Raw genomic sequence first — 11636 nt, 5'->3', positions numbered from 1 at the left:
CTTGGAATTGCTTCCCGATGTATTCGCCTTTTCAGGCCCGTTTTCAATCAATAAAAGTCGTTATTCAGATAAATTGCTCTCTTGTTTTTATTTTTACTGTTTTGTTTGCAAAAACGTCCGAGTTTTTGATAAACATTGCATATAAAAACATGAAGGCTAGACAATAACGTGCAGAAAGATAAAACATTTGAAAATCATTTTGAATGTTGAGTACACTTGGGTGTATCTTGTCCATGCAATCCCCTGGGGCATGTTTATCGTGCTGTGTTGCAGGTTATCATCTTCGGTTCCTGGCGGAAGCAGATAAGCCGCGGTTTGTTCAGAGATGTTGTCAGCACTATCCAGTAGTGTAAGAGGTTGGGGATCTTCCCCAGCGGTTGAAGCAAGTTCAGGACTTGTCACCCTGGCATAGTCGAGATCAGGAATTTCTCAGCAGGAGTGAGGCTGTTTCCCCAAGCTAGTCTGAAGGCTATCAGAACTATTTTCCCCTGCAGAGGCGTCTGTGAATAGTGGGTCCCTCAGTAGCAAGGTCAAAGGCTATTCTATCCCCGACAGGTCTAAAGTTTTTAATTCCCTAGTTGGCTTGAAGATTGTTAATCCCCACCGAGTAGGAAGGATGTTGTATCCCCAGCAGTCTGGTTTGAAGTACTGCTATCCCCAGCTTGATCTGGTCTATTATTTCCCCAACAGGGTTATGCCTTTTCCCATCAGGGTTATGGATGTTTTTCCCTAGCAGAGGGTTTGTGATGATGGTTTTCCCCAGCAGGTTCCCCGAGTGGATCAGGTTCGACGAAAATTATCTCCAGCAGAGTTTATCCTACCTGTGGATTGGCAGCTCTCCCCAGTAAAGTCGCCATTGGTTGTTTCCCTAGCGGAGTCCCCGAGTGGATTGGATCCGGTGAAGGTCGTCCCCGGTGGGATCTGTTATTTCTCCAGCAGCAGCGCTATTCCCCAGCACGAGTGAGAAGTCGGTGCTTTTCCCCACAGAGCATATTCCTCAGACAGAGTCTCCCCACAGGGTTGGAGAATCCATCATGTTTGTGTGCTCAGCAGAGCAATCCTCTTGCTCCTCAGCAGAAGTTTTCTATCATTTGCATTTTGCATGTAGTGATCATTGCATCCTCAAAACGCGTAGCATTTCCATTCAATATGGAGCATTACGCCATAGAAAAATTCAAACATATGCATTCATGTATAGCACGTTTGCTACAGTTGCTCCTGACAGCATTCGGGATTGATAATCCCCCAGAGAGGTTTATTTCCTCGTCCGTGAAAGGAAAGCTTGATTCTCCCCAGTGAGATCCCCAACAAGTGTTTTGCCTTGACGTATTGAAGACGTCATTCTTGTGATACTGGTAAATGTCATGTTTGCACCCGTGTGTGTTCTTTTTTGGTGTCGGTAAACACCATTGTTTCGGTGTCGGTAAACATCGAGTCCCATTCCAGTCATCGGTAAATGTCTGGTCGTTTTTTGTTGGTGTCGGTAAACACCATTGTTTCGGTGTCGGTAAACATCGAGTCTCATTCCAGTCATCGGTAAATGTCTGGTCGTCTTTTGTTGATGTCGGTAAACATCATCTTTCGATGTCGGTAAACATCGAGTCTCATCCTAGTCATCGGTAAATGTCTGGTCGTCTTTTGTTGGTGTCGGTAAACATCATCTTTCGATGTCGGTAAACATCGAGTCTCATCCCAGTCATCGATAAATGTCTGGTCGTCTTTTGTTTGTGTCGGTAAACATCATCTTTCAATGTCGGTAAACATCGAGTCTCATCCCAGTCATCGGTAAATGTCTGGTCGTCTTTTGTTGGTGTCGGTAAACATCATCTTTCGATGACGGTAAACATCGAGTCTCATCCCAGTCATCGGTAAATGTCTGGTTGTGCCCCAGTCAGGGATCCCCAGTAGAGTCGTCGGTAAACATCTTGTCTGGTTACTGTTGCAAATATCCTGTTCATTTCCCGCAGGGTGCAAATTTCTACGGTTCTTTGATATTCAATCCCTGTTTACCCTGAAGGTCTGACAGCTGTTGCTCGCATCCGTTAAGGTTCCCAGTTGATTGAATAGGGGCAGCTGTAGCACCTCAAATTTTCACCTCCCATTTGTATATACATTTCATATTTAGGTCATTAACATTGCATTGTCATTGTATAGTCCATTACATCTCATCAGGCAAGACTGGTCAGGAGATTCAACTGTGCAAGGCAACAAGAGCATCTTCCATGAGATCAAAGCCCTAGGGTTGGTGCAATGAGTTCACAAGATTCAAGGATCTATTTGAAGTGGTTTGGCCAAGTGTTGAAGGCTCAGAACTCACCAGTCCATGTGCAAATCATCCGAGGCCCACAAAAGTCAACAGAAGTCAACTGCAAAGTCCACTGTGGATTTGAAGATGGGAAGTGGTTAGAGAGGCTTCATTCATGTTCAAACAAGTCTCATTTGACATTTCAAACATCAACATTGAAGAATTTGAAGTCAGATCAAGACTTTCCAAAAATAGCAGGTGACCTGTAATGTGAACTTTCCAAAAATGGAATGGTTTTGGACCAACTTCAACTCAAGATTACATCATCAAGAAAGCTTCAAATGAAGTTTTGTCCAACATGAAAGTTGAAGATCTTTCTCTCCCATTTCCAAAAAGTCCAAGATCATGAGTTTCTCATGTGTGGTTGAGGAGATATGGTCCAATCATGGCAAAGTGTGTTTCAAAGTTCAAATGAGCATAACTTTCAAACCAAAACTCCAAAATGAGTGGTTCTTTTTGCATTTTGATCCTTATAACATGTATTTTCCAAGAATACCATTATTTGACATGAATTTAATTAGCATGGCCTTTGGTTTATTCATGAATTTTTTGGAAGAAAATTGCATAAAGTCATTTTAATTGATCATGAGCATACCAAACCAATTCCAATATATGCATGGACTCATTTTAAGGCATTTTGGGCCAGAAACATGTACTGTTCACGTGCATGGCATGAGTGTGAGGTGAAAAAGCATTTTTGCACATACACCACAAAATGGATTAGTCACAATGGCATTTGGCCTAAGCAAGTTTTAAACAGGTTTAGCATGGAGTATAAAGACTTAATCCTAACTGTTTTTGGTCATTAACACATTTCAGATCTAGATTCAAAAAAATCACAAAATTTTGCTCTCAAACTTTTTTCCAAATTTCTTCATACATGAACACTTTTCATTGATCAATTCATGTTCATGAGGTATTTCTGAGCACATTTGGACGTGGAATCAAGAGAAATCGTGGCACTTTTGTTCAGATTCAAAGCTTGGAGGTTTCATGGTGATACCAAAATCTGCTGGATTCAGTTGTGTTTGAGCTTCAATTTCATCATCATTCACCTCACCAAGCATAGGGGAGAAGGATTGAAGCATTGCCAGGCCTTGAAGCAAGCTGAATCAACTTCTGTTCTTCAACAGGTCAGAATTCGACCTCTTCTATTTTGCAAATGGTTGTGATATTCTTGTAGTTCATTGATTGGTGATAATGCTGATGAAAATTTGGAGTGATTTGGTGTTGTTTTGAGCAAGATATGTTCAATTGAAGTTTTGATGCCATTGTTTATTTTCTTCGATTTGGAATTGTGTTGTTGTTTTTGCATGATTCATGGCTTGATCCGTGCTTACTATAAGAAAACCTGTTGAATGATGTTCTTGTTTATGATTTCTGGACATATTTTTGTTTTCTGGAAATTTCCAGATGAAGATCTTCATGATCTTCATCGTTCATGCATGGTGTTCTTCATTTCCAGTATTAGCTACGAACGTACTAGGATTTAGCTACGAATTCTTTGATTTAGATACTAAAATCTGGTAGCGCCTGGCTTAGGGTTTTCATTGTCGATACGCAGTCGTTTTTGGCTTTGGCGCGCTGGGAAGTTTAAAAATGTGCCAGGTTCGATTCCTGGCTGGGGCGAGTTTTCAAATTGCCTTGCCAATTATTCCATGTTCCTTCATATTTCCATGCTTTGGTTCATTTCATTTTTTCAATTTTTCTATCAACTTCAAAAAACCATATAAAATTGAAAAATGCACCAAATGATCTCTAATTTTTTTCATCATGATCCTCATTCTGTCTACTTTTTTATGATCATTGAATTGCAAGTTGTGCTTGGCTGGAAAATTGATTTGTCCTAGGGAGATTGAACATGTGTCCATTTGTGCTATTGCCTTATTCATTTGATCATAAAATGCTTGTTTCTTATCCAATGCTTCTGAAATTTTGCATGATATTTTTAGACATGTTGAGTGATGTTTTGGCTTTGGTTTGAGATTTTTACCATGATTCATCTCTGTTTTATGCTTATGCTAACTTGGTGTGACAATTTGTGTCACACATGTGCTTGTCTTGATTGATCAAAGTGATTGCCATGCCTAATGATGTCCAATGCCTATGACTTTTTGTGTGATGATCATGTTGTATGTCCTGTTTACCCATGAATTTTGCCAAGATTATTTGAGTCATTTTTGATTTGATGTGCATTTGTTTCTTCTGATGTCTCAATGTGATCACCATTTGCATGCCTTGCCATGTTTTGCTCATGAAATGAATATGATTAATGGTTTTGATGTGAGACTTTTTGAGATGTGTTCTTGATTGAATGAAGATGATTCATGTTAAATTTCATGTTCTGTTTTGGATTTTTGATTCATCTTTGACCCTAGGCTTTGACCTAGTGGTTTGTGGCTTACATGTGGGCTTTGATTTCAGGTTTAAACATCCAAGTCCATAGTTGATGATGCTTCCTCATTTGAGCATTGATGTTTGCTCTTGATTACTAACACTTGTGTGTTTTGTAGGTTGATGCTAACTCATTTGAGTTTGCCTTGTGGCTTGCACATTGTGAACATTGTGTGTCTGTTTGTTATTGCTTGTTGATTGTTTGTCTGTACAGTTGAACTGATTAGTTTAGATTTTTCACAGGTACCTAAGTTGCTTTGAGTTCTTTTGAACTTGCTTTTGCTTTGCTTGGTTGCTTAACCACTGAGGTATAATTCCTTTGACTTTATGTAGTCTGGAAGACCTGTCCTGTTATGTGGGCAGGCACCTGTCTGAAGCCCTCCTTAAGAGGCAATGCTTGTGAATGTTTATCTTTGTGCCAAGCAGGTAAAGACCTCTTAGGAGGCAATTGGCAGATAAAAGGGATGTGCAATCCATCCCCTGCTATTCAGTTGTGTCATTCACCTTGCTCACACCATTGTGTTGATGCATTGTGCATAATAACCCAAGATCTCAGGTGTGTCAGTCATGTGGAGAAGAGTTCCTACATTCTGAACTCCCACACTTTCATTTGTCTGAAGCTCTCCCAGGCCAGGGATAAGAGCTGTGAGGTCTTACCCTCACTTCCTATTTCATCTGCTTCACCCTAACTCTCAATGTTAGGGTTAAGAGCTAACTACACCCGATTCCAGTTGGCTTGTTTTTACAGCCTAACCTTGTATGAGCCCAATTGTTTGCATATAGTGTGTGTGCTTGCTTTTTGTGCTTGTATGTGCTTGCTTGTGCTGTTTAGGATAGCTTGCTCCCTGTGCAAGTTAGATAGAAACCTTAACATAGGGATCGTATGCATGACAACTTCTAGGCTCGAGTCGTAGTCTCCCTAATAGTTTGTATCTCCCTTTGTCTCTGGTTAGGTTAGAAGTTCTTTCCCTGTTTAGGGGAACTACGTCGCCCTGATCCTCATACCAGATGAGGTACGTAGGCAGGAGATGAGCTGATCTCTCCGGGCGCCTTTTTCTTTTGCAACCCCTTTGTGTGTGTTTGGAGTCTGACGTAAGTCCAGTGATTGGCAGTTGGTTTACTGTGTGTGTTTGTTGGTTTGGAGTCTGATGTAAGTCCAGCGATTGGCATTCGGTTTTCATGTTTGCCTGCTTGTGTGGAGTCTGACGTAAGTCCAACGATTGGCAGTCGGTTTCCTGTGTGGTTTTGTTTGGCGTGCGTTAGCCGAGCTACGAGTGCTCTGATTCTTCTCCGGTCAGAGAAGATACGTATGCATAGGATGCGACATTCTAACGAGCACGTTTCCCCTGTCCCGAACTACGTCGACTCTGATGTTTGTGCCTGACAGACTACGTAGGCCCAGGATGCGATATCCTGCCGAGTTAGTTTCTCTTGTCTTTCTGTGTTTCCTTCCAGCCTTGTGTGATGTTTGAGCAGTTTTTAGCAACCTTATCCTTTCTTTTTGTGCGTGGATCCTGTCGAGTACGACGGATGTGTAGGGGTGCTAATACCTTCCCTTCGCATAACCGACTCCCGTACCCATCCATCTCTGGTCGCGAGACCATGTCTTTTCCAGGTTTACTTCGAGCGTTTCCTTTCCCTCTTTTGGGATAAATAACGCACCGTGGCGGCTCTGTTGTTTCGTTTTCCCGCCAGTTTTTCGCATAATGCGACACATGGTATTTGATGGTGCTGTAAATCAATATGGAAATGGTATTGGGGCAGTGATTATTACTCCTCAGGGCACACATTTTCCTTTTACAGCAAGGCTAACTTTCAAATGCACGAATAATATGGTTGAGTATGAAGCTTGTATTATGGGATTGGAGGAGTGCATTCATCTTAGAATAAAACACCTCGATGTGTATGGTGATTCAGCCCTCGTTGTTAATCAGATTAAGAGTGAATGGGAAACGAATCAGCCTGGCCTCATTCCATATAGGGATTATGCGAGGAGGATTTCAACATTCTTTACTAAGGTTGACTTCCATCATATTCCTCGAGATGAGAATCGGATGGCAGATGCGCTTGCTTCACTTGCTTCAATGATTGTGGTAAGACTTTGGAATGAAGTTCCCAATATCACTGTGATGCGCTTGGACAGACCAGCTCATGTGTTTACAGTTGAAGAAGTAAAAGATGATAAGCCATGGTACTATGACATCAAGTGTTTCCTTCAGAGCCAGATTTACCGGCTTGGGGCATCTGTGAAAGATAGGAAGACTCTGAGGAGATTATCAGGAAGTTTCTACCTCAATGGTGATGTGCTTTATAAGAGAAATTTCGACATGGTGCTGCTCAGATGCGTGGATAGACACGAAGCAGACCTGTTGATGACTGAGGTCCATGAGGGTTCATTTGGTACTCATTCTAATGGACATGCCATGGCTAGAAAGATGTTGAGAGCAGACTACTATTGGCTGACAATGGAGTCTGACTGCTGCAAGTATGTGAAGAAATTCCATAAGTGTCAAATTTATGTGGATAAGATTCATATTCCTCCGACACTTCTGAATGTGATTTCGTCACCGTGGCCTTTCTCTATGTGGGGAATCAACATGATTGGCATGATAGAGCCAAAAGCGTCTAATGGTCACATATTTGTTCTAGTAGCAATTGATTACTTCACCAAATGGGTTGAAGCGGCATCACATGCAAACGTGACCAGGCAGGTGGTTGTGAAGTTTATCAAGAATCAGCTCATATGCCGTTATGGTGTGCCGGATAAGATCATTACTGATAATGGATCTAACTTGAACAACAAGATGATGAAAGAGCTATGTAGCGAGTTCAAGATTGCACATCATAATTCTTCTCCTTATAGACCCAAGATGAATGGGGTTGTTGAAACCGCTAATAAGAATATCAAGAAGATTATACAGAAGATGGTTGCCACGTACAAGGATTGGCACGAGATGCTGCCATTTGCTTTGCATGGGTATCGTACGTCCGTCCGCACTTCAACAGGGGCAACCCCTTTCTCTCTTGTTTACGACATGGAGGTTGTGCTCCCAGTAGAGGTGGAGATCCCATCAATGAGAGTCTTGATGGGAGCCAAGTTGACTGATGTTGAATGGGTTCAGAGTCGTTACGACCAGTTGAATCTGATTGAAGAGAAGAGATTGACCGCCATGTGCCATGGTCAGTTATATCAGCAAAGAATGAAGAAAGCCTTTGATAAAAAGGTCAAGCCTCGTGTGTTCCGAGAGGGTGACCTTGTGCTCAAGAAAGTCTTGTATTTCGCGCCCGATTCCAGGGGCAAGTGAACTCCGAAATATGAGGGTCCATATGTTGTTAAGAGAGCCTTTTTAGGCGGTGCTTTGATACTTACAACTATGGATGGGGAGGATTTCACTCGTCCTGTGAATTCAGATGCAGTCAAGAAATACTTCGCCTAAAATAAAAACAGAATAGCTCGCTAAGTTGAAAACCCGAAAGGGCGGCTTAGGCAAAAATGAACTCTCAATGGATTGAAAACCCGAAAGGGCGATCCAGGCAAAAATTAGAGACATAAAAAGAGTAAATATATGTATCCCGCTAGATTGAGTACCCCACCCTGGGGCAATCTAGGCAAAAAAATAGGGATTTGGCAAGTAACTGCATCCTGACAAGACTTTGTTCTACAACTGTTAGCCGTCAGAGATTCTCGCTCATTCATGATCAACCAAAGCTTCAAATACATCGGATTCAGAATTGGTGGAGAAATGGTCATTATGTTCAATGTAGCCCTTTTCCAATATATATCACCAATTTCAAATTTGTAAAGATCTATGAAGTCTTGCCATTCGCAGACTACCATTCCATCAAATCAATTTGAGCCTTTACCCAATTATTTGCACTCTTATTTGCTTCTATTCAACAGATGTTTTGCATGTTTTAATTGAAAAATATCATTGTTTTAATCAAATCTTTCATAATTTGTTTTTAAAACAAAGTGAACATTCACAATGATGAGGGGATACTGAGGATGTCTTCAGTGCTCTCCCAAGGATGGTAAGATTCTTGACAGGGTTTTAGTGGTTTTTCTCCCAAGAAGAGAATTGGGAAAGTTCATTCATCCCTCTTTCTTTCAGCAGAATAGTGATTCTTCCTCCTCAGCAGATGTGATCTCATTATTTGGGACAGTGTTTGATGATCCTTAGAAATTTATGATTTGGTGGTTGTTCCGCACAGAATTCCCTGATCCCCTCTGATAATTTCCCCAGTAGAGTGCTTCCCTGACTGATGCTCATTCCCCTGCAGAGATCTTCGTGATCCTGGCTTTCTCTCTTGAGATGTAGTACCAGATGTTTGTGTACTTGTCCGTTGGACTTGTTTGTGTTAGAAATGTTTGTTTGTCAGCATTCATCATACATAAACCATACATATGTGCATATTGATAACATTCATGTCGCATTTGTTTGACATATATCTTTGTTTGTTATCTCTTGTTTGAGGGTATTATGTTCCCCAAGCGGATGTTGGTGGTTGATCTCTCCATATAGGATCATCCCCATAAGAAAAAAGTGTTCATCTTTCCTTCCATATTCCCCACTGAGTTATACCCTCGTGGATGATGGTTGCTTCTGTTTCCTCCCCAACACATATATTGGGATGGAGTTCCCCATTGAGTTATATCCTCATAGGGACAAGTTTCGTTTCAGCGTGCCTATCTAGTTTGATCCTAGATTGGCCTCTTTTGGTTGCTTCTTGCGCTCCCCTGTGGTGTAATTGAACAATTGCTCAGTAACCAGTAATTGTTCACCTTATCCCCGGCGGAGCCTGTGGCCTTCAACCCTAATACCGGTAGTTGTAAACCCTATTTCATCCCCTTGCAGAGTTAACCTTTTGTTCATCCTAACCAATGACGGTTACTTATCTCCGTGGTTTTCTACCCAGTATCCGGTAGATGTAATCCCCTTCTTGACGGTTATCTTTATCCAATATTCGGTGTTGATATTCCCTCATATTTTGGATAATTGCTCTGATCAAGCAATTTATCCCTAACAAGTCATCTCTCGTCTACCCTTTGTTGTTGGTGACGATTGGTTCTCCCCTGGATTGGTCATCATTATATACCCAGTATTCGGTAACCCGATGTCCTTTCTTTTCGGTCGATTTATCCTCTATTTACCTAGTAGCCGGTTGTGGATAATCTTCCATGCGAGTATCCTATCTATGTTCTGACGGTAATAGACGACATATCTCATGCACTCTTTGGTCGAAGCCTTTTGTTCGTCCCCAGTCGAGTAAGATTCGTATCCCTTTCTTGGAATCGAATGTCCATCCTATAATCGAGTTTGCTTTTAGCCCTCTTTTGGATGATGAGTGTCTTGGGAATATTCCCCAATTCACGCTTTGGTTGGTCACCTATTATATGCCCAGTAACCAGTATCCCTGGTGTTCCTTCCACCCTGCTCCCTGTTATGACTTGTTGTCCCTTTGCGGAGTCAGATTTTCCTGAGCTGAAGTATACCTTTTTAGATCTTCCTCAGATGATTTCGGATGTTTGATATCTCTCACCTTTATACCGGTCTTAGATATTCATTCTTCCCGAGCATGTTGTTCTCTCACCCTTATATCGATGTTCAGATCATATGTCTCTTTGAGCTTATTACCCAGTAACCGATAATACCTCATCTTGTTGCTTCCTGATGTGGTGTTTCGCAAGTATACGAACGCGTCAGAGTAATATAAAAAATTGTCGAATCCACAGAGACCAAGTGTCAATCTATCGTTATCTATTGTTATGGTGTTTATCAAAGGCAATCGAAATAGGTGTTTTTTGGAGTGTGCAATGAAAAGTAAATTATTGAAATAAAATATAATTAATAAAGACAGGGTCGAATGTAATTCATGTAATCAATTGATAATCCAAGTACTTGCTAATAGAGCTACTTATGGGCAGTGTTTCCTACTTTGAATAGAACTAATTTAACAGGAACTGTCGCTTTCGCGTATTCAGAACCGAGTTGTACTCCCTAATCAAACCCTCTTATTGTCACTTATAAAAAGGCGCGCATTGCGTTAGAGTAGTAAACCTATTTTTAAGAAATATAGTATCTTGACTAAGTTGAAAAGTATTATAACTTGGATTTCTTAACCAAAAGAGGTTCTTACGAACCAGACTCTAAACATATAAACGCGTCTGAAAATAGTTTTAAAATCTCTTTTCTTCTTAATGTTAAAATCTCCTAATGAACTAAACAAAGCGCTTTCGCTGTTTTTGAAATAGTTAAAAACAATTAAGTTTAAAAAGACGTTGGACGACTTTCGATCTTACCCAACGGAATTGAAGTGCGGGAAAACCTAAGTTGAAAGTTAAAATAGCCCTTAAGTGATTCTACGAACAATTGTACGGATTATCGGTTCAATTACGATTCTTACATTCTAACCTTATAGATTTAGTTAGACATGGTAAAGTAAAAGTGCATTAAAATAAATAAGAATAGTGCGAGTGCGGAAAATAAATAAAAGTAGTGCGAGTGCGGAAAGTAAATAATTTAAAGCTAGTGCGAGGAAATAAATAATTTAAAGCGAGTGCGAGAAAATAAATAAAGTAAAGCGAGTGCAAGGAAATAAATAAAGTAAAGTGAGTGCGAGGAAATAAATAAAGTAAAGCGAGTGCGAGGAAATAAATAAAGTAAAGCGAGTGTGAGGAAATAAATAAAAGTAAAGCGAGTGCGAGGAAATAAATAAAGTAAAGCGAGCGCGAGGAAATAAATAAAGTAAAGAGAGTGCGGAAAAATAAATAAGATAAAGACAAGTAATAAAAACCTGCTCCAATCGGAGGGTTGAATAAATTGCAAAGCGGAAATGAAAATGGCGACAGGATTAACTTCCTTCCAAAGTGCTCCAAACTCGATTACAGACTCTATCACAGACTTGATTACACAATTGTGGTAACACTCCAATGCGA

This window comes from Lathyrus oleraceus, chromosome 6 (assembly GCF_024323335.1).
Source record: "Lathyrus oleraceus cultivar Zhongwan6 chromosome 6, CAAS_Psat_ZW6_1.0, whole genome shotgun sequence".
In the NCBI taxonomy this organism is placed as follows: Eukaryota; Viridiplantae; Streptophyta; class Magnoliopsida; order Fabales; family Fabaceae; genus Lathyrus; species Lathyrus oleraceus.
Note: the sequence above shows the minus strand (reverse complement) of the source record.